This window comes from Eulemur rufifrons, chromosome 19, assembly GCF_041146395.1.
Source record: "Eulemur rufifrons isolate Redbay chromosome 19, OSU_ERuf_1, whole genome shotgun sequence".
NCBI classification, from domain to species: Eukaryota; Metazoa; Chordata; class Mammalia; order Primates; family Lemuridae; genus Eulemur; species Eulemur rufifrons.
Genome location: NC_091001.1, coordinates 97,390,675 through 97,412,370, shown reverse-complemented (window position 1 = coordinate 97,412,370; position 21,696 = coordinate 97,390,675). Strand labels below are relative to the sequence as shown.

Sequence of the window (21,696 nt, the reverse complement as noted above, 5' to 3'; positions counted from 1 at the left end):
TGTATTATGAAGTCTTTTCTCTTTACCAAGTAGGAATACAAACTATTCCTAGCTTTGTATGAGTTTTAGGAATTATTTGGCCCATTTTTTTCAGTAGTTCTTTCTCCAGTCTCAGGTAGTTGCCTTTCACACATGACAGCTCCGCACTCTGCCAATGGCTTGAGGGGACTCCTTTGCAGCTCTCCCGGGCATTGTCTCTGTATGTAATTCTGTTCTGTATTCTATTCCATAAATTCTGGTTTCCTTGGCCTCCCTAAATGTCAGTCTTTGTTTCCTCAGCTGTCTGAGGCTGCCAGGCTCTGTTCAAGCCCTCCCTCCCCCACATGCTGTATCCTGGAAACTGGTTAAAGGGTGTGAGATTGGGCCGTTGTAGGACCCATCTCATTTTTTCACCTTTTCTCAGGGGTTCCACTCCTACGACTGTTGTTCAATATCTGAAAACTGCTGTTTCATCTAGTTTTCTAGTGTATAAGCTGGGGGAATAAATCTGATTCCTGCTATTCCATCATGGTTGTTTGTAGAAATGTTTGACTGCCTTTTCCTCCTCCTTTTTCTGTGGGTTAAGATGTGGGCCTAAGTAAAAGAAACCAAGAAACAAGTTGGCCTGTTCTCAGTGTTTCAGGTGTTTGGCTTACCTGTAACTGAGGCAGAGGAGTCTCTAGTTGCCTGTGGTCCAAACTCTTTGATAAGAATAAACAGGCGATTTCACCTGGTGCGTCCCCTCTCACTTTTGCTCTCAGGAGCCTACTGCAGTAGTAGGATGGTTGATCACAAATTATGATATTCTGGCCAGGCGTGATGGGTCATGCCTGTAGTCCAGCTATGTGGGAGGGTGAGGCAGGAGGATTGTTTGAGCCCAGGGGTTTGAGGTTGCAGTGAGCTATGATGATGCCACTGCACTGCATTGCACTCCAGCCAGGGCAATAGAGTGAGACCATGTCTCAAAAAAAAAAAAAATTAATTAAAAATAAATAAATAAGAAAAAATCTGTGTCTTGGTCAAATACCACATAATTTTAGTAAGTTCCTATAAGTACTTATACTTTTACCTTAATTAAGACCCATGTTTATTTACTTTTTCTCAGCTATTTCTATTTGTTTGTATTCACTCTTAATTTTATCAGGTTTTTTGGTTCTGTTATTTGCTAGTTAGTTATCTAACTGGTTGTCATTTTTCAGCTGGTTTGTATTTACTTCATTTATTATGTATTTTTCTGCATCACAGTAATCTTTAGGATTTTGGAAATGTTTGATCTTTATGCATTATATCTTTAATTTTGTTACTTCTCTGTTATTACTTTACTCAGAAATGAATGAGTAAATGAGTAACTGAATAGATGTAGACACATATATTTACACATACACATATACTACATGTTTAATGCTAAGATTATTAATTGTGATATATGCCACAGATTTAATATATTTTCAGGAAAAAAACAGTTTATTTTTAAAAACCTTCTTAAAAATTTACAGACAGAAGTATATGTTTATTCATACAACTTCTATACCATCTTTTTTGAATTATAAGATTGAGTCTAATCTTTTTTCACATTTTGACATGCTGCTTTCCTCACCTGTGCTTGCTTTCTTGGTTGATATGATTGCCAGTATAATTTTGAATCATATGGGAAGTGTTTGGAATGTAACTGCTTTTCTTTTTTGGCTAACCTCATAGTTTCAGTTTTTCTATATATAAACTGTGAATTAAATAACTTCCTATTTGAGTCAGCTGGAAACTTTTGACAGATTGGTATCCAGCACTTGGGTGATATTACTTCGTAAAATGCAAATTGGTCACACCAGTGCCTTCCAGCACTGATAATTCTATGATCTATTTTGAGAGATTGTGCAATTTTTACTGCCTTTAATTGTCTTTGCTTGGCTCACAACAGACAATTTTTACATCACAATAGCTTTTTATTTCAGTGATTTATTATGGTTCAATCTTTCTGAAAATATTTTCAAGCAAGTTAGACTTTCAAATGTAAGTTAAAATTCAACTGCATGTGAGTTTACCTGTGCAGTTGACTCAGCTGTGGTTTTAGGTGGATAAACAGATACCCTCTAAGGGAATGTATTTATTTTCCATAGGTTTACACAAGTAGTGACATACATCACAATTTATTCTTTTGCTTGGATACTGGCAGATATTTTAGATTTTAATTCTGATACTTCTAGTTTCAGAAAACTAAAAAATACTATTTTAGAAAAAACAAGTATTTTTAGAATTAACAAAATATAGTTTAGTAATTGAATATACAGGAAATAAACATAAAATCTGTCACTGGTAGAATTGTTTAATAAGTTTTAGGGTGATCACATAGCAGTTAGAAAAGTTAGTGTTGAGCCTGTCCACATGCAAATATTATGGTTGTTTTTTTAACTTGAAAAACTAGTGAAACTATTCAAAGAATAGTAATCTTCTAAATTAAGAAAACTGTAAAAAAGTGATTGTAAAAAATAAAGCACATCTATGTGAAGAAAACCACAATTAAAACTAAAAAATAACAAAATGGTAAACATTTATGAATGTGACCTTACATGATTACTCTGAGTATTATAAAAATATTTACAACACCATGATTCTAGTAATTACATTGATAAAGAACATGCCCATAGCTCATTAAGGGGACATAGAGTAAACATAAGGAAAGGAGTTCAACCTCATTGGGAATTAAAGCAATAGTGAATAACTTTTTTATACTTATTGAGTAAGGGTAATAAAGAACTCCACAAGGAATCAAGTGCTCATGCATCGCTTTTGAAATTTGAACAGCTTATTTGGAAGGTAGTATGGTAGTATGTATCTTAAAAGCCAGAAACATATCCAAGGCCGCTGATTTAATGATCCTACCCTTGGGAAATGACCCTAAGCAAATAATCCAAGGAATGAAAAAGCTCTATTAGAGAGCTACATTCACAATAGTATTACTTATAGTTTTAAAAACTGAAGACAACCTAATTGGTCAACAGTGGAAAATTTGATCTATTATGATAAATTAATACCCAAATAGTTCATATCCTTTTACATATAAGTGTAAGCAGTGTGACAACAGGAACTGCATCTGTTTTGTTTTCCACTGTAGAATCAGTGCCTAGGATGACTGGGCATATGGTGGGTACTCAACAATTATTATTAGTATTATTTTTTTGAAATGAAAAAGTCAATGGAATTTGTTAAGTTAAAAAAAGAATTTAAAACTTACCCCTGTAGAACCAATTCGTAAGTATCTTAATGAGTAAGGGAGAGGAGGAACAAGTTTGTTGGTGAAGAATTTTTTGCAGGATTTTTAACTGGAGTTTGGAAGTTTAATAGGATATGGATTCTCTTAGGAGCCAGGAGTTGGGAAGGGCACTCAGGGATGAAGGATTAGTCTGAGGAAGGGCCTGATAATAGGAAATGACTGAGGGGTAAGGCAGGAGCTGGGCATAGATAGCGGCAGGATCCCTGGTGACTTGTAAATCAAGCTAGCTAGGTAGAATTTATGGGAAGTCATTGATGGTTTTTCAACAGAAGTTGATGTTGAAAGAACTGTAGAAATTCAAGGAGTTAATCTGGCTTTGATATATGACAGGTTCAGTCAGGGAGATCAATTTAAACTATGCTGGAAATAGACTGGAGCTTCATGTGAGAAGTTTAGTTATAGTAATTCTTATAAAGTATTGTGTTTTTTCATCTTGAATTGTGGATAGGAATCTGATAATTTGTTCCTTTCTACTAATGGTATTTTTATTAATTTTAAGAGGTAAAGTTGATTATGTAAAGACAGTGCTATTAGATTAAATAAAAATTTAAATATAATACAGGGAAAATGTTATGAAATCCTAAGTTTAAAATGATTGATAAAATGTTATGGCTAAAATAAAACTGTCTTAAGAAGCATCTGTTGATTATGATGCACAAATATGTAATTCTTTCAATTTTTCTTTGTTTTTAAAATCTGTCTTCACTGAAGACAGAAGAAAACTATATCATTTGTCACTGTTCTCTCAAAAATATTGCTAGAATATATTTTTAAAATTATGATCTTCTAGAGAAGAATCAGACTTTTATAAATTGAGGCCCTAGTTTTTTCCCTAGGGCTTTATGAAAAAGTAGGTTTTTGGCTTTTTTTTCCCCCCTAGCATTTAACATGTTAGTGACGTTTGGGTAATGAATGTTGACATTCATGAACCAGGCTATTATGCTGAATTAGGATCTTTAAGTTATTTGGAATAAATTAGGAAGAGGTTTTAAAGAAAAATCAACTTATTGTCAATTGTGCAAAACGAATTCTGCACTGTTTATAAAATGGAAAAGCATAAATTAAATTATCTCTAGATAAATATGGAGATTCTTTTAAAGAAACAATAGGTATTTTTCAAGCCATTGAACAGTGTTTTTCAGCATTAATGTTTAAAATTCAGCATTAAATATTTAAATGAAAGCTCAAGATGACTAAATGATGAATTTTTAATCGAATTGACAGTTCAATTGAGTTCTTTGAATAGTTTAGAAGAATGTACCCAAGTGCCTAACTAAATTTTAATTTTATATTTTCAGGATTAGGGATTGAGTTGGATAGGGCTTTGCAAAGTAGGTAATATTTTACCTGAATCATGAGATTTACTTAGTGAGTATGTACTGTTTGCACTGCATGCCAGGTGCTGGGTTTACATGCGTACATGAGGCATAGTTCTTTCCTTAATGGACTAAGAATTGTTTATAAACTGTGTAACAAATATTGACATAAAGGGAATAATAATATGCCATAGGAAGCTAGATATTAATTTGGAGAAGGAACAGGAGGAAGGGGAGAGTTAGAGCTTTGCAGAGAAGGTAGGTAGCATGAGCTGGTACTTGAGTGATGGATAAGCACATATGCCCCGGAGGAGGGGAGAAGGGATGTTCACAAGTGGGTGTGCAGCATGAGGAGATGCAGGGAGTTTTCTTTCTTTCTTTTCACTAAATATTAAATATGAGTATTTTGATCCTTTAATTGGTAGGTGTGGAAAAAAACTTCTGTTACATGTGAAACTATTTCACATAGAATTCATTTAGGGTACCTTTAAATATTAAAGTAAAAATTGGACTGCAAAGAGTTATGAAGAAGCATTTGGGGACAATAGAAATGTTTGTGGTAGTAGTTACACAAGTGTTTTCATTTGTCAAAACACATTTTATTGTACATTTACATTAGTCAGACTTTATTACATGTACATTTTGTCTCAATGTTGCTTTAAAAATTGTAAAATCATACTTCCAAATTTATATCTAGTATTTTTAAAAACTGAGTTCCTAAGAAGAGATTTTCAGCTGTCCATTCTCAAAAGTAAATGTCCAGTACAAGAATAAGCATATAATTCATATATCAGAGAACAGAATGTATAAGGCCCATGCTTTCATGAAACTTACTTTTTAGTGGAGAAAGGAGACAGATAATGAAGAAGAAAAATAAAATAATTTAAGATAATTAGGTGCTGTGGAAAATTAAAACAGAAGTGGAACACACAGCCATCTGTGGTAGGGAAGAGCTATGGTTTAGATAGGAGGGTCTAGTAAAGTCTGAATGAGGAGGCTGTCATGGCTCCAGCTTGTTAATTGTATCCTTTAAAGCTGATAGATACCGAACTCACTTAAGTGTAACTCTCTAAGACTGAATACCTATGGCAATTACAATTATGATTATAACATAGAATGTAAAATTGTAAATTTAAACAGAATAGAATAACAAATTGGGATGTGGGAGATGTAAGTACACTTTTCTCAATTTTTGTAGCAGGGATTCAGTAAATACTATCTAAAATTAAAATATGAAATAAAAAGAACACAGAGTGATACCAGCCTCTTGTGATAATCTTTTTTTCTTAATATAAGGACTCCTCTTTGCTTCCATCATTTCTGATGAGAAATTTGCTATTGTTCTAATTGTTCCTTTGTAGGTAACACACTGTTTTTCTCTGTCAGTCATTATTTCTTCAAATTTTTTTTTTAGTCCATACTCTTCCTCCTCTCCTTCAGGAACTTGGTTGATATGAATTTAGACCTTCTGTTATTGTGCCACAGGTCCCTAAGGCTTTATTTATTATTATTTTTTCAATCTATTATTTTTCTGTTCAGATTGGATCATTTCTATGATCTAACTTCAAGTTCACTGATCCTTCTGTTATCTTCATTCTACTATTGAGTCCATCCAGTGATGTTAATTTTGGCTATTGTAATTTTCAGTTCTAAAATTTTCATTGCCGAGACTATTTTCCATTTGTTTCACTAGTATTCGTAATTGCTTCTTGGAACATTTTACTGATAGCTGCTTTAAAATTCTTGTCACGTAATTCAAACATCTGTGTCATCTTGGTATTGGTATCTGTTAATTGTCTTTTCTCATTTAAGTAGAGATTTTTCATGTATTGCTTTATGTCTTTTCATAATGAGTCTAATTATCATAAAAAAATTAGAGTAAGAATAAAGAAGAAAATGGAATCAATCTGGCTGTATAAGCTCAGTTTCTTTCTCTGGAAAGTAGAAATAACAGCTACTTCATAGACTTTTTGTAAAGACTACATTAGTGCATGTATGTGAAGTATCTAGCCCCATCCCTGGAACATAACAAATGCTCAGAAAATAGTTCACTTTTCTTTTCTTTTTTCTAATTACAGTATAGCATTTTGAAATCATTATTGTCAACTACAAAGCATTTTAAGAGAAGAGGCTCTTTAAAGGAAGTCTTAACTTTGTTCCCTGCCAGTTCTCTAAATTGTGATTGCTCAATACAAAGATCAGCCTGTTCCTTACTACTGGCTTTAGCTTTTTTGTTGGGGATGGACCTTTTTGTTGCTAAACGTAGGTGAGTTTGCTCTTTATTCTAGGCCCTAGGAAATTCATCCACTCTATTCTTTAGAGAATCTTACCTATCTCCAATACCCATCTAGAGCAGCAGTGGAGTGATAGTTGGTAGCTCTTCCCTCATGTGCCCTCCCAGAATGACAAGTACACTTTCCCTTTGTACTTTTAGGATTTTACAGCCAAGCATTATGGGCAAGGTAGAAAGAAGAAGAGGTAGGGAAGGGGGGTGGTGGTGATGACAGAAATAAACACAGGGACAAAGTTAGGAAATCCAAATAGCTTCTTAAAACTACCAGTGGTCCCTGGCTCTTGCAGAGTTGGTAATCAGAAGCCCTCTTGGACTGATGTGTCTTGATTTTTTCTCCTGTTAATGAAACCACTTTGACCTTCATGATGGAAAGGTTTTCCTGAGGAAGTGACAAGCTGAATTCTGAAAGATGAGTTAAGAGTTACTAGATGAAGGAGGAAGAGTATGCCAGGCAGACAGAACCAGCATATCTAAAGTTCGTGAATTAAGGAGGGAGCACAGCATATTTAAGGTACTAAAAGAATGTCAGTATAGTAATAAAGATAGTGTGGTGCTGGCAAACGGATAGACACATAGATCATTGGAACAGAATAGATAGTCCCAAAATAAGACCCATACAAATAATGGACAATTGGTTTTTTGACAGAAGTACAAAAACAACTCAGTGGAGAAAGGGTAGCCTTTTTAGTAATTAGTACTGGCTTTGCATTGATATACAAAAAAATGAATTGTGATTTTTATTTCATACTTTAATGATTAGTTCAAAATGTATCACAGACCTAAATGTAAAATGTGAAGCTATAACGCTTTTGAAAGAAAACACAAGAGAAAATCTTCACGATTTAAGATTAGGGAAAGAATTCTTAGGCATAATACCAAAATCACAATCCATTAAAGAAAAAAATGATAAATTGGACTTTGGTAGAAAGTAAAAGCTTTTGATCTGTGTAAGATGCTGTTGAGAGAATGAAAATACAAGCTATAGGCTGAAAGTATTTGCAAATCACACATCCAATAAAGGACTGTGTCAAGAATATATAAAGAACTGTCAAAACTCAGCAGCAAGGAAACAACCCAATTTAAAAATAGGCAAAAGACTTAAACAGACATTTCATCAAAGAAGATATAAGGTTGGTAAACAGCACATAAAAAGATGTTGAAAGTCATTATCCGTTAGGGAAATGCAAATTAAAACCACAATGAGATACCACTGCATACCTATTTCAATAACTAAAATAAGAAATAATGATGATACCAGGTGCTGGCAAAGATGCAGAAAAAACTGGAACTCTCATACATTGCTGGGGACAATGACAAATGGTACATACATTTCTTTTAAAAAAATTTTTCGAATGAATTCATGTTTGCAGAAAAGCTGCAAAGATAGTACAAGATTCTCATATACCTCATTTTCCTGTAATGTTAGCATCTTACAAAACCGTGATATATATTTCAAAACCAAGAAATCAACATTGGTACATTACTTTTCAGATTTTATTTGGGTTTTCTACTTTTTCTGCTAATGTCCTTTTCCTGTTCCAGAATCTAATTCAGGATCCCACATTGCATTTAGTTACTTTGCTTCCTTAGTCTCCTCTAGTTTGTGACACTTTGTTATGTTAGTCTTTGCTTGTTTTTGGTGACTTTGACACTTTTCAGTAGCACTTGCCAGATATTTTATAGAATATCTCTCAATTAGGGTTGCCTAATGGTTTTCTCATGATTAGACTTGTGCTACAGGTTTTTGGGGAGAGTACCACAGAGGTAAAGTACTTCTCATCATACCATATCAGAGAGGACAATACAAACATGATATCACTGGTGATGTTAACCTTACTGATTTGTTTTTTAATATTCTAGAAAACAACTTGTTACTTTTTCTTTTTTTTAATTTCAGCACATTATGGGGGTACAAAAGTTTAGGTTACATATATTGCCCTTGACCCCCCTGCCCCTCAAAATCAGAGCTTCAAGCATGTCCATCCCCTAGGCCGGGTGCATCACACTCATGATGTATGTATGCACCCATCACCTCCCCCCCACTTCTGCCCAACGCCCAATTAATGTTATTCCTAAATGTGCTCTTAGGTGATGATCAGTGAAACCAATTTGATGGTGAGTACATGTGAGTACATATTTTTCCATTCTTGGGATACTTCACTTAGTAGAATGGGTTCCAGCTCTATCCAGGAAAATACAAGAGGTGCTAGATCACCATTGTTTCTTATAGCTGAGTAATAGTACTCCATGGTGTACATATACCACATTTTATTAATCCACTCATGTATTGATGGGCGCTTGGGTTGTTTCCACATCTTTGCAATTGTGAATTGTGCTGCTATAAACATTTGGGTGCAGATGTCTTTTTCACAGAATGTCTTTTGTTCTTTTGGGTAGATGCCCAATAATGGGATTGCTGGATCAAATGGTAGGTCTACTTGTATCTGTTTAAGGTATCTCCATATTGCTTTCCACAGAAGTTGCACTAGTTTGCAGCCCCACCAGCAGTGTATGAGTGTTCCTATCTCTCAGTGTCCTTGCCAACATTTATTGTTTTGGGACTTTTTGTTAAAGGCCATTCTCCCTGGAGATAAGTGATATCTCATTGTGGTTTTGATTTGCATTTCCCTGATGATTAGACATTTTGAGCATTTTTTCCTATGTTTGTTGGCCATTCTTCTGTCTTCTTTTGAAAAGTTTCTATTCATGTCCTTTGTCCACCTTTTGATAGGGTTGTTTGATTTTTTTCTTGCTGATTTTCCTGAGTTCTAAATAGATTCTAGTTATCAGCCCTATATCGGATGTGTAGCATGCGAAATTTATTTCCCATTCTGTAGGTTGTCTGTTTGCTCTCGTGACAGTTTCTTTGGCTGTGCAGAAGCCTTTTAATTTGATCATGTCCCATTTATTTATTTTTGTTGTTGCTGTGATTGCCTTTGGGATCTTCTTCATAAATTCTTTGCCTAGACCAATGTCTACAAGAGTTTTTCCCACATTTTCTTCCAGAATTCTAATAGTTTCACACCTTAGGTTTAAGTCTGTTACCCACTGTGATTTGATTTTTGTGAGAGGTGAAAGGTGTGGGTCTTGTTTCAGTCTTCTGCATGTGTCTATCCAGTTTTCCCAGCAGCATTTATCGAATAAGGAATCTTTTCCCCAGTGTATGTTTGTCTGCTTTGTCAAAGATTAGGTGGCTATATGAGGATGGTTTTATACCTGGACTCTCAGTTCTGTTCCACTGGTCTGTGTCTCTGTTCTTGTGCCAATACCAAGCTGATTTAATAACCACAGTCTTGTAGTATAGTCTGAAGTCTGGTAAATTAATACCTCCCATTTTGTTCTTATTGCCTAGAATTGCTTTTGCTAAACTGCGTCTTCTCTGGTTCCATACAAAGCGTAAAATCATTTTTTCTATATCTGTGAAAAATGATGTTGGTAATTTAATAGGGATTGCATTGAATCTGTAGATCACTTTGGGTAGTATAGATATTTTAACAATGTTGATTCTTCCCATCCATGAGCATGGTATGGTTTTCCACCTGTTTATGTGCTCTGCTATCTCTTTCCTCAGTGTTTTATAGTTCTCCCTGTAGAGGTCTTTTACCTCCTTAGTTAAATATATTCCTAGGTACTTTATTTTCTTTGTTGCTATTGTGAAAGGTATTGAGTCTTTGATTTGGTTCTCAGTTTGAATGTTATTGGCATATAGGAATGTCTCTGATTTGTGTGTATTGATTTTGTATCCTGAGACTTTACTGAATTCATTTATCAATTCCAGGAGTCTCTTGGTTGAATCCTTGGGGTTTTCTAGATATAATATCATATCATCAGCAAAGAGTGAGAGTTTGATCTCTTCTGTCCCCATTTGGACACCCTTGATTCTGCTCTCTTGCCTGATTGCTCTCGCAAGGACTTCCAGCACTATGTTGAATAGCAGTGGGGACAGTGGGCAACCTTGTCTGGTTCCAGTTCTAAGTGGGAATGCTTTCCATTTTTCCCCATTCAGTATGATGTTGGCTGTGGGTTTGTCATATATCGTGAAAGGCGTTTTCCACAACTTGTTGAAGATTTAATATTTTTCCTTGCAAGAAATGGTCCAGAGCCGGGAAGTGGTAGTCAGTTGTGAATGACAGAGAGGTCCTGACAGATCTGGTGAATAAAGTGAATGACAGAGAGTTTCCAAGTCCAGCCTCTATAGTTTGAGCAGCGTTGTTTGTGTGACATGTGGTCAAGTGTTGTCTTACAAAAGGATTGGCCTGTCTCTGTTGACCAGTTGGCTGCTTAATCATAAGCATCCTTATCATTTTGTCCATTTGGTTGCAGTAGACTTTTGCTGTAGTCGATTCATCCGGTTTCATGAAGCTGTAGTGGATAATACTACCACTGGACCATCAAACAGATAGCATTAGCTTTTTTTGATGAATATTTGCTTTTGGACTTTGTTTTGGTACTTCATCTTTATTCCACCATTGTGCAGAATGCTTGCGATTGTCAAAAGGAATCCATTTTTCATTACACATAACAATACAATGTAGAAGTTGTTCGCCTTTATATCGTAACAGCAAAGAAAGGCAAGCTTTGAGATGATATCTCTTCTGAGGCTCGTTTAATTCATGTAGAAGCCATTTATCCAGCCTCTTTACCTTGCCAGTTTGTTTCAAATGATCCAATATTGTTGGAATAGTAATGTCAAACCTTGCTGCTAATTCACGTGTAGGTTGATATAGATTCACTTCTTTTTTTTTTTTTTTTTTTTTTTTTGCAAAAGTGACATATATTTATAAAACTGGCCTATGACAGTGGGATTCAGCACAATAGGGGCTAGTTCTGTCTCTATAGTTTGAGTGACTGGCAGGTACGTGGGGTAGTCTAGATAAAGAATTTAGTTAAAGACACAGGACATGATCAGCTCTCTTCTATTGGTGTTGAAGTTGATGGTCTAATTTGCCTGTGCACTGAGGTTTTCCAAGTATATGGAAACTCTTTGGGGTGGGGGGTGTTTCAGATCACCTGATGTTAATCCTGTCACTGCATTAGTCATCTTAATTAATAGCTTTCTGTTGGTCTTAGACCTCATCCTCAGGGAAGGCTCAGGGGCACGTCCCTCAGACATGGCTTTTCAGCGAGCAGATGGTTAGAGGATCTATGTTCGTCCCTTCGTTTGGGAGGCAAGGGGAGAAGATGGGCCTGAGGGCCTCGTGGAAAGAGGCTGGGGGGGAAGGTGTAGATGAGGGACTCATCCGTCACATTGTAGAACGCTATGTGTCCAGATTCATAGTCTAAGAACACACCAACCTTATGCACAGGCTCTCTGACATGTTGGCCTTTTAAAGGTGATGAGACCCAAAGACTATAATCATCTCCAATTTTTAAGCCTATGAGTGAGAAGAGGTCCCCGGACGGCTTTGGGAGATTCCCCTTCCTGCTCACCGAGTCCTTGCAGATGCCTACTTCCCACTCGGTCTTGTTTCCCACTTCCACCTCCCAGTAGTGCCTCCCACAGGTGAAGGTCTGAGCGCCCAGCACGGTTGCAGACTGGTCAGATCTTTCTGGGTTGTCAGGTAACTGCTGTTACCTGACACTACAGCTTTCAGCTCATCATTATTCACCTTGGTCTCAGGTCGCCCACAGGGCTCCTTTTCAAGATTAAAATCACTGGAATGGAACTTCTCAAACCATTGTCATACTGTGCATTCATTAGCCATATCCTTGCCAAACACTTCATTGATATTTCTAGCTATCTGTGCTGCACTGTTTCCATGATGAAACTCATATTTGAAAATAACATGAATTTGTGACTTATCCATGGTTTCACAAAAATTGCTCTAAAAAATTTGAAAGATAATTATAAGCCAAAAGATGCATTTATAAGACTCAGGATGTACTTTCACAATAAAAATAAGAGGTGTCAAAGTGAAATGTCAGAGATACCAACTGTCAAACTTAGTATTAAGGGAAATCGGATATTTCATACTTAAGAACCTAATAGACTTAGTCTTTTGGTCTTAAGAGCTATTTCCTAGAAAGAGTGATAATTTTCTATATTTCCATGTAAAAAGAGACAGAGGTCATTTTATAATGATAAAGGAATCAATTTAGCTAGAGGATATAACAATTGTAAAATATATGCACTCAACACTAGAGCACCTAGATATATGAAGTAAATACTATTAGAGCTAAAGGGAGGCATAGACTCAAATATAGTAATAGTTGGGGACTTCAGTACCCCACTCTCAGCATTAGATCATCTAGACAGAGAATGGAGAAAGAAACATAGGAATTTAACTGCACTATAGACCAGATGGACCTAACATTTACAGAACATTTCATCCAGCAGCCACAGAATACACATTCTTCTCATCAGCACATGGAACATTCTCCAGGGTAGAACGTATGTTAGGCTACAAAACAAGTCTCAACAAATAAAAAAAATTATATCAAATATCTTTTCAGATCACAATAGAATAAAACTAGAAATCAATAACAAAGGAATTTTGGAAACCACAAATACATGGAAATTAAACACATGCTTCTGAACAACTAATGGGCCAATGAAGAAAAGAAGGAAATAACAAAATTTCTTAAAACAAATGAAAATAGAAGCACAGCATACCAAAACCTAGGGGATACACCAAAGGCAGTACTAAGAGTGAAGTTTATATTAATAAATGCCTATATCAAAAAAGTAGAAAGATTTCTAATAAACAACCTAGCACTGCACCTCAAGGAACTAATAAAACAAGAAAAAACCAAACCCAAAATTACTAGAAGGAAAGAAATAATAAAGAGCAGAGCAGAACTAAAGAAAATAGAGACTAAACAAACAAAAAAACCCCACAAAAGTTGGTTTTTTTAAAAAGATAAAATTAAGTCGTTATCTAGACTAGAAAAAGAGAGAAGATCCAAATAAATAAAATCAGAAACAAAAAGGAGACATCACAACTGATAACACAGGAATACAAAGGATCAGTAGAAACTATTATGAATAACAATATGCCAACGAATTAGAAAACCTAGAGGAAATGGATAAATTCCTTTACACGTATAACCTACCCAGATTAAACCCAGAAGAAATAGAAAACCTGAACAGACCAATAATGAGTAACACAATTGAATCAGTAGTAAAGTTTCCCAACAAACGAAAACCCAGGACTGAATGGCTTCACTGCTGTATTCTACCAGACATTTAAAGAGGAGCTAACACTTCTCAAATGTTAAAGAAGAACCAGTTCTTCTCAAACTATTCCAAAGAAATTGAAGAGGAAGGAATTCTTTCAGACTCATTTTATGAGGCCAGCATTACCCTGATGGCAAAACCAGACAAGGACATAACCAAAAAAGAAGATTATGGGCTAGTATACCCAATGAACATAGATGCAGAAATCCTCAACAAAATACTAGCAAACTGAATCCAACAGCACATCAAAAAGAGTTTACACCATGATTAAGTGGGATTTATTCAGCGATACAAGGATCGTTCGATACATGTAAATCAGTAAATGTGATACATCACATCAACAGAATGAAGGACAAAACCTAAATGATCATCTCGATAGATGTAGAAAAGCATTTAATAAAATTGAACATTCCTTCATGATAAAAACTCTCAAAAATTAGGTATAGAAGGAAAATGCCTCCACACAATAAAGGCCATATATGACAAACCCACAGCTAATACCATACTGAATGGGGAAAAGTAAAAAACTTTTCCTTTAAGAATTAAAGACAAGGATGGCTACTTTGATCACTCTTATTCAATGTAGTACTAGGAAATCCTAGCCAGAGCAGTTAGGCAAGAGTATGAAATAAAGGGCATCCAAATTGGAAAAGAGGAAGTTAAATTGTCCTTGTTTGCAGATGACATGATCTTATATAGAGAAAAACCAAAAACTCCTTTATTTTATCAGTTTTAGGATGATAAATGAATTCACTAGAGTTGCAGGATAGAAAATCAACATGCAAAAATCAGTAGTGTTTCTATACACCAATAACAAACTAGGTGAAAAAGATAGCAATCCCATTTACAGTAGCTACCAAAAAACCCAACATACCTAGGAATAAATTTAACCAAGGAAGTAAAAGATCTCCACAATGAAAACTACATAACACTGATGAAAAAAATTGAAGATCATACACACACACACACACACACACACACACACAAAATAGACATCCCATGTTCATGGATTAGAAGAATTAATATTGTCAAAATGACCATACCACCCAAAGAAATCTACAGATTCAATGTAATCCCTATCAAAATGCCAATGACATTCTTCACAGAAATAGAAAAAATAATTCTAAATATGTATGAAACCACAAAAGACCCCAAATAGCCAAGCAATCTTAGGCAAAAAGAACAAAGCTGGAGGTGTATCGCATTATCTGACTTCAGAATGTACCACAAAACTGTAGTAACCAAGACAGCATGGTACTGGTATAAAAACAGACACATAGACCAATGGATCAGAATAGAGAACCCAGAAATAAATCCACATATTTACTGCCAACTTATCTTTGACCAATGCACCAAGAATATATATTGGAAAAAGGACAGCCTTTTCAATAAATGGTGCTGGGAAAACTAGATATCCATAAGCAGAAGAATGAAACAACCCCAATCTCTCATCATATGCAAAAATCAACTCCAAATGGATTAAAGACTTAAATGTAAGACCTTTAACTATAAAACCACCAGAAGAAAACATAGGGGAAAATGCTTCAGGATGTTGGGTTGGGCAAAAATTTTATGGCTAAGACTTCAAAAGCACACACAACAAAAGCAAAAAGAGACAAATGAGATTATATCAAACTAAAAAAAACTTATGCACAGCAAAGGAAACAATCAACAGAGTGAAGAGACAAACTGTAGAATGAGAAAATATTTGCAAACTATTTTTCCTACAAGAGATTAATAGCCAGAATATATAAGAAACTTAACAGCAAAAAAATAAATAATTCAATTAAAATATGGGCAAATGATCTGAATAGATATTTCTCAAAAGAAGACATACAGATGACCAACAAGTATATGAAAAAATGCTCACCATCACTAATCATCAGGGAAATGCAAATCAAAGCCACAATAAGATATCATCTCACCCCAGTTAGAATAGCTATCATCTAAAAGACAAAAACTAACAATGCTGGTAAGGATGTAGAGAAAAGGAAACTCTTGTACACTGCTGCTGGGAATGTAAATTAGTACAGCCATTATGGAAAACAGTATTAAGGTTCCTCAAAACTAAAAATAGAACTACCATATGATTCAGCAGTCCCGTTACTGGGTATTTATTCAAAGTAAAGGATATCAGTATATTGAAGAGTTATCTGTGCTCCCATGTTTATTGCAGCACTATTCACAATAACCAAGATAACAGAATCAACCTAAATGTCTATCAGCAGATGAGTGAGTAAAGAAAATATGGTATATGTACGTAATGAAATAGTATTCAGCCATAAAAAAAATGAAATCCTGTCATTTGCGGCAACATGCATGAGCTGGAGGATGTTATGATAAGTGAAATAAGTCAGGCACAGAAAGATAAATGCTGCATGTTCTCACTCATATGTGGGAGCTGAAAGAGTGGAGGTCATAGAAGTAGAGAGAATTCTGGTTACCTGAGGCAGGAAGACTAGGGGATAGGAGTATACTAGAAGCGGGGATTGGGAAAGGTTTGGATAACTGATACAAAATTACAGCTATTACTAGATAGGAAGAATAAGTTCTAGTGTTTTGTAGCAATGTAGTGTGACTATAGTTTACAAGAATTTATTCTATATTTTCAAATAGCTAGAATAGAGGATTTTGAATGTTCCCAATACAAAAAATGATGAATGTTTAAGGTGGTGGTTATGCTAATTATCCTGATTTGATCATTACACATTCATTGTATACATATATCAAAATATTCTGTATCCCATAAATATGTACAATTATTTTAATTTAAAAATATTTTAAAAACTTATTTTTCAAATGATAAAAAATTATTTTATAGAAAGTTAATTTTCTGTATTCTATTTTATTGAAAATATATATATATAATCTGTAGTTTTTGTTTGCTTCAAGAGAAATGTCTCAGTATAGTTTATGTATTAATTATGCACATCTTAATGAATTAAGAATAGTATTTTAAATATATTAAATTTATTTACTGAGCCCCCCCCATTTTCTAAAGTAGGTTGCATTAATTTCACGTAATGGATCCAAGTAGATCAAACTGACTGTCATATCGTTCTCTTCATTTCAGCTTCCCTTTACAACTGTGTCAGAGAATGAATTAATTTCCTAAGAAATCACTAAATACTGCTCTGAGGGGTTTAGAAATAAACAGGGTAAGTTTAATATCCTATTAAATACTATCTGGATTTTTACAGTGAATACCTATTTCAGCCTGTACTGTGCCAGGCAACAAGTTGGACACTGAGAAGAACATTCTTACTTTTATTTTCTATACCTGTAGTGGTTTTCAATTTTTTTAGGATCAGGGCCCCTTTGAGAGTCTGCCTAAAGCTGTAGCTCTTTTCACAAACATTCATACATGTCCAAAGCTTCTGAAGTCCCCAGAAGTTTCCAGACCCTGGGCAGCCCTCTGCTCTGCAGTTTTCAAGAGATTTTTACATGCTTTATTATTGTTTTAAATATCACAACTCTGTGAATTAGTGGCCGATATTGATATTTTACAGTGAAGAAACTGATGCTCAAATGTGACTTGTAACACAGCTGTCAAATGTGAGGCTAGAATTGAAGACTCTTCCAAATTGTAATAATTTTGTAATATTACAAAATTTTTGTAATTAAATGTTTGAAGACATCAACATTTTTTAAGGTTCTTGCTACTCTGTCCAATTGCTCCCTATATATTGTGTCAGCTTTTCCTCATTGTTAGCAAGTGAGCATGCCTGTTTCACTACATTATCATGTTGTTCCCCACCCCAATGTTTGCTAAATTGGCGTGTGCACAATGGTATTTCATTTTAATTTATTTCTTTGTTGTATTTAGGGTTCTCTATTCACTTATCCATTGGAGTCTTTCCATTTTTATGTCATGTATACATTTTAATATATTAAGAATATTAACGTCATGTTTTTTACAAATAATTTAGCTTTTCTACTTGCATTTTCATATTTATGATTTGTTTACATATAGGAGTTCTGAAATGTTTAAGTATTCAGATCTTTTTCCTTTAATTTTTTTCCCTCTTTTTAAGTGTAGAAATATCCAAACATTTGACATACTACAGTGAGTGCAGACACATATACATATTTACAGATTTTTAAAAACATAATGAAAATCTAAAAGATTAAAAAAGGAATGTCATTTAAGTTGTAATTATTTGACTTATTTTTGTCCTATGTTTATTGGCTGTTGGTCTTTCATCTTCCTTGAATATTTTAAAACTATTTAATCTTTCATAGTTTTTATAAATGATGTTATGTAGAAATTTGACTTTTTTTCTACTAAAATAGATAATTAGTTCTGATAGCATTTATTGAATGTTTCTCTTTTTACCCACTGATTTAAAAGTCTACCTTTATCATATGTAAGATTCCCATATATATGTGTATCTATCTGTCCGTACTAATTTTCCTTTGATCTAATTCTCTATTACTTCATAATTATCATATTGTTTTAATGTTATTGTAGCTTTAAAGCCTTTTATTAGTCTTTTAAAAATGTACATCTTGCTTATTCTTTGGTATTAATTCTTACAGATTAACTTTAGAATATATTCCTCAAGTTAAAAAATAAACGTATGAAGGATTTTGATTAGAATCGCATTGAGTTAAAGATTCATTTGGGGGAAAACTGACATCTCTATATTATTACATCTTTCTGAGTGTTTTGTATTTTTGTTCATTTCCTCCAGCCTTTGCCTTCTATATGTTTCTTCTATACATAAGCAACTTAGAATTAGGAGATTTTCTCCATCTCTGTCCTCTTTGGGACTTTCCTTATGCTCTCTGGCTCTCAGGTGCTTCTTTTGCTTGTCCTTTCACTAGAAAGTTGGGGTTTCTTTTTCTCAGAGTCTTAGTGTCCTCCTCCTCCACTGTTATGCCCCCTGGGGCCTCCTGGATTAAAGCAATAATAGAAAAAAGAGAGAAATACGTAGTAAAGATTCCTCCCAATTCTTCACACTACCCTGGCTCCTGTTTCAGTTCCTCAGGATAGGCTTTTGGGTGTGCGGCCTCAGTAGTGCAGCCTCATGACCTTAGACTGGCTTCAAGGCGGGTCAGCAGAGAAAAAGAAAAACCAAAAAGAAAAGGAACTGGAAACTCCCCTCTTACTGCCCCAACCACTCTCTGGCTCACAGATGCTTGTTTTACTCCAGTTAGAAAGAGGGGGTTTCTCTTGGAGTTTTTGCTGTGTGTACTTGCTGCCTAATTCTGGAACTGCACCTACCCGTAGGTAAAAGTGGTAGATAAAGGAAGGATTTTTTTTTTAAAGTAAAGTCACTGCTATATTGGTTATTCTTCACGTTTTGACTGTCCTCCCCGATGCACCTGTCGTTGTTACTTTTTACAGTGTTCAGGGAGTGGCTTTTAGTATTGTGTCCAGAGTGTTTAGTTGTAATCAGTGAGGGAGATAGGCTATGGTGGGCTTACTGTCCGTGTTGACCTTTACTGAAAATCAAATTATTTCATTTTGAAAATCATTGTTGGTGAAATTCTTGTTCCTTGATTACTGCATTTTAAGAACAGATTTCTCTTGCTTTATGGATATATTGGCCTCTTGAATCTCTCACAAGATACCAATTAAAGTGAAGAATCTTTTCTGTCTTTGTTGCCTTACCATATTTTCTTTGGGTCATGCCTCTGCTTTTTAACCTTAGTACCTCTCTTGGTTTTTGTTAAGTGGCTGGTGACTCCTGGCTTTCTTCTTTACAGTATTTTCAAGTGAAAGTCACAATCAGTGGTTGTCCAACTTGAATGTGTATAACAATCACTTGGGGGCTCAGTTAAAATAAAGATTCCTGGCCCCATTCACAAAAATCTTATTCATTATGTCTGGGGTTGGCACATGAACACCTTAGGTGATTCTGATATGGTGGTGGTAGTTAATGATAGCCCTTGAAATCTTGGTAACTGGTGTAGTTCTGTAAAGGTCAGTATTCTCCTTCACAGAACATGGTCTTACCCACTGAATGTCATGGCTGACCACAGGACTCTGCAGTTGGCTTCCCACTTGCTGTGGTGAGTGGGAGGTGGGCTTTCCTTTTTCTTATCATGCACTTGAAGAGACAAGGCTAACAAGCTGGAACCTGTCCCTCAATTTCTGCTGTAAGGAAGGAATTTTTCTGCATGGAGATTTCTGATTGGTTCTGTGTTGTCTTCCTTTTTAAAGAAATTTTTTAACCCTTTCCATCGAGATTGCCTGCTATCATCTCCGTCTCAAAGTTCACACTATATGCCCTCAGACAAAGACTTTAGACCACAATAAATGCTGTGGCATTAACTTATTTACCAACAGAGTTGTATTGGCCATCTTTGGTGGTTTTTAACTATGTTATTCAGTGGCCTGCCCACATTCCCAGGCCCTCCTGACATGAGGTGTTTAGTAGGGAGAAGAGGTAGATGATGGTCTCAGTCTGCAATCTTGAACTGAAAGTCCACTGTTAATCTTAAAATAATGTTGGTTTCTAATGTGCCAGCAAGTATTTCTATTGCATCTTCACATAAAATAATCATAATAAAATCTATAGCAGGATCACTACTTACTCATACTCAGGTATGCAAAAAAAATGTAGCCTCTTTATTTTTCTATAACTCATCTCTTCCTTTTGATGAACCCTGGTCACTGGATAGCTGGCGGAAGATTACCAAATTTACTCCAATCTGCTAAACTCTTTGGATATTTCAGTCTGTGGATACTACTTATGTAAATATTGTCTCTTTCCTTCCATCTTCTCACAAAAGAATGCAGACTTACGAGTTGGGTGTATGTGTCTTGTGTGATCTGGTAGTGGTGGAAGGGTGCCAAGACCCTCAGTCTATGTGCTATCTTCTCTGGTTTCTCACTGGTCTGTCCTTTAAAGTGACTGATTGGCTACTCCCTGGTATTGTAACCACTGAGGTGCTATCAGAACTGTCCTTGGGTGTTCTAGTTTACAACTGATGCTACTTGAGGTCTGTTCTTCTGGCTCCTAGGATGCATTTTGGTCACCTTCCCTGGTGTCACAGATAGCCTGAGGTCAGGCTTGGACTTCCCATCTCCTCCCCAACCCGCATCCCACCTAGGTGTTCTCTCTTCCAGGCCTGTGCTACGGAGTTACTTTGCCCCTATCACAGTGACCTCTTCTGGCAAACTCAACATCCAGCATCTTAAGTTACCTTTCCTGTACTACTTTAGAGCACACAGGAATTTCTCAGTACCTCCCATGGCACATGGGAGAGAAGGGAGATGCCAGAGCTGATCTTACATTTTTCCTCAATCTTCCTGTGATTCTATGCACATATTTTGGTTTGGCTATCTCCAGCTTGTGCTGAGTGTGCATGGGGGGAGGTAAGAGGTTGATGGTGTGTGAGTGTGCGTGCATGGGGGTATGTGTGTGCATGCACATGTGTGCTTATGGCACAAGGAATGCTCCTAGACGGCAGTCACTTTGTACAATCTCATCACAAAGCAGAGCAGAAGCCCTTCTAACTCCTAGATTTCTTTATTCCATCAAATATTCCTTTTCTTCCGCAGCCTTTTTCTGGAAAAGGTGAAGGGAGTATTGGTCACTTGCATCTCCTATCTGGTCTCACTCCTTTATCCCACAATCTCACAGTCCTTTGGCCAGAATCAGGCGTTTGGGACTATAATTTTTACTTTCTCTAGGTTATATTAATATCATCC

At 35.6% G+C, this 21,696-nt stretch overlaps 1 protein-coding gene and 1 pseudogene across 4 annotated transcripts in view; one reads left to right on the top strand and one right to left on the bottom strand.

Annotated features, from left to right (window-relative positions):
- Positions 1-21,696, top strand: part of NCOA1 (nuclear receptor coactivator 1) — a 251,961-nt gene that overhangs the window by 72,152 nt on the left and 158,113 nt on the right. For all 4 annotated transcript variants that reach the window (XM_069493836.1, XM_069493835.1, XM_069493832.1 and 1 more), the window contains exon 3: positions 17,107-17,191. The gene's annotated coding sequence lies outside the window, so the exon portion shown is untranslated. The remainder of the gene's footprint in view (positions 1-17,106; positions 17,192-21,696) is intronic.
- Positions 11,962-12,663, bottom strand: LOC138399501 (probable E3 ubiquitin-protein ligase TRIML1; annotated as a pseudogene).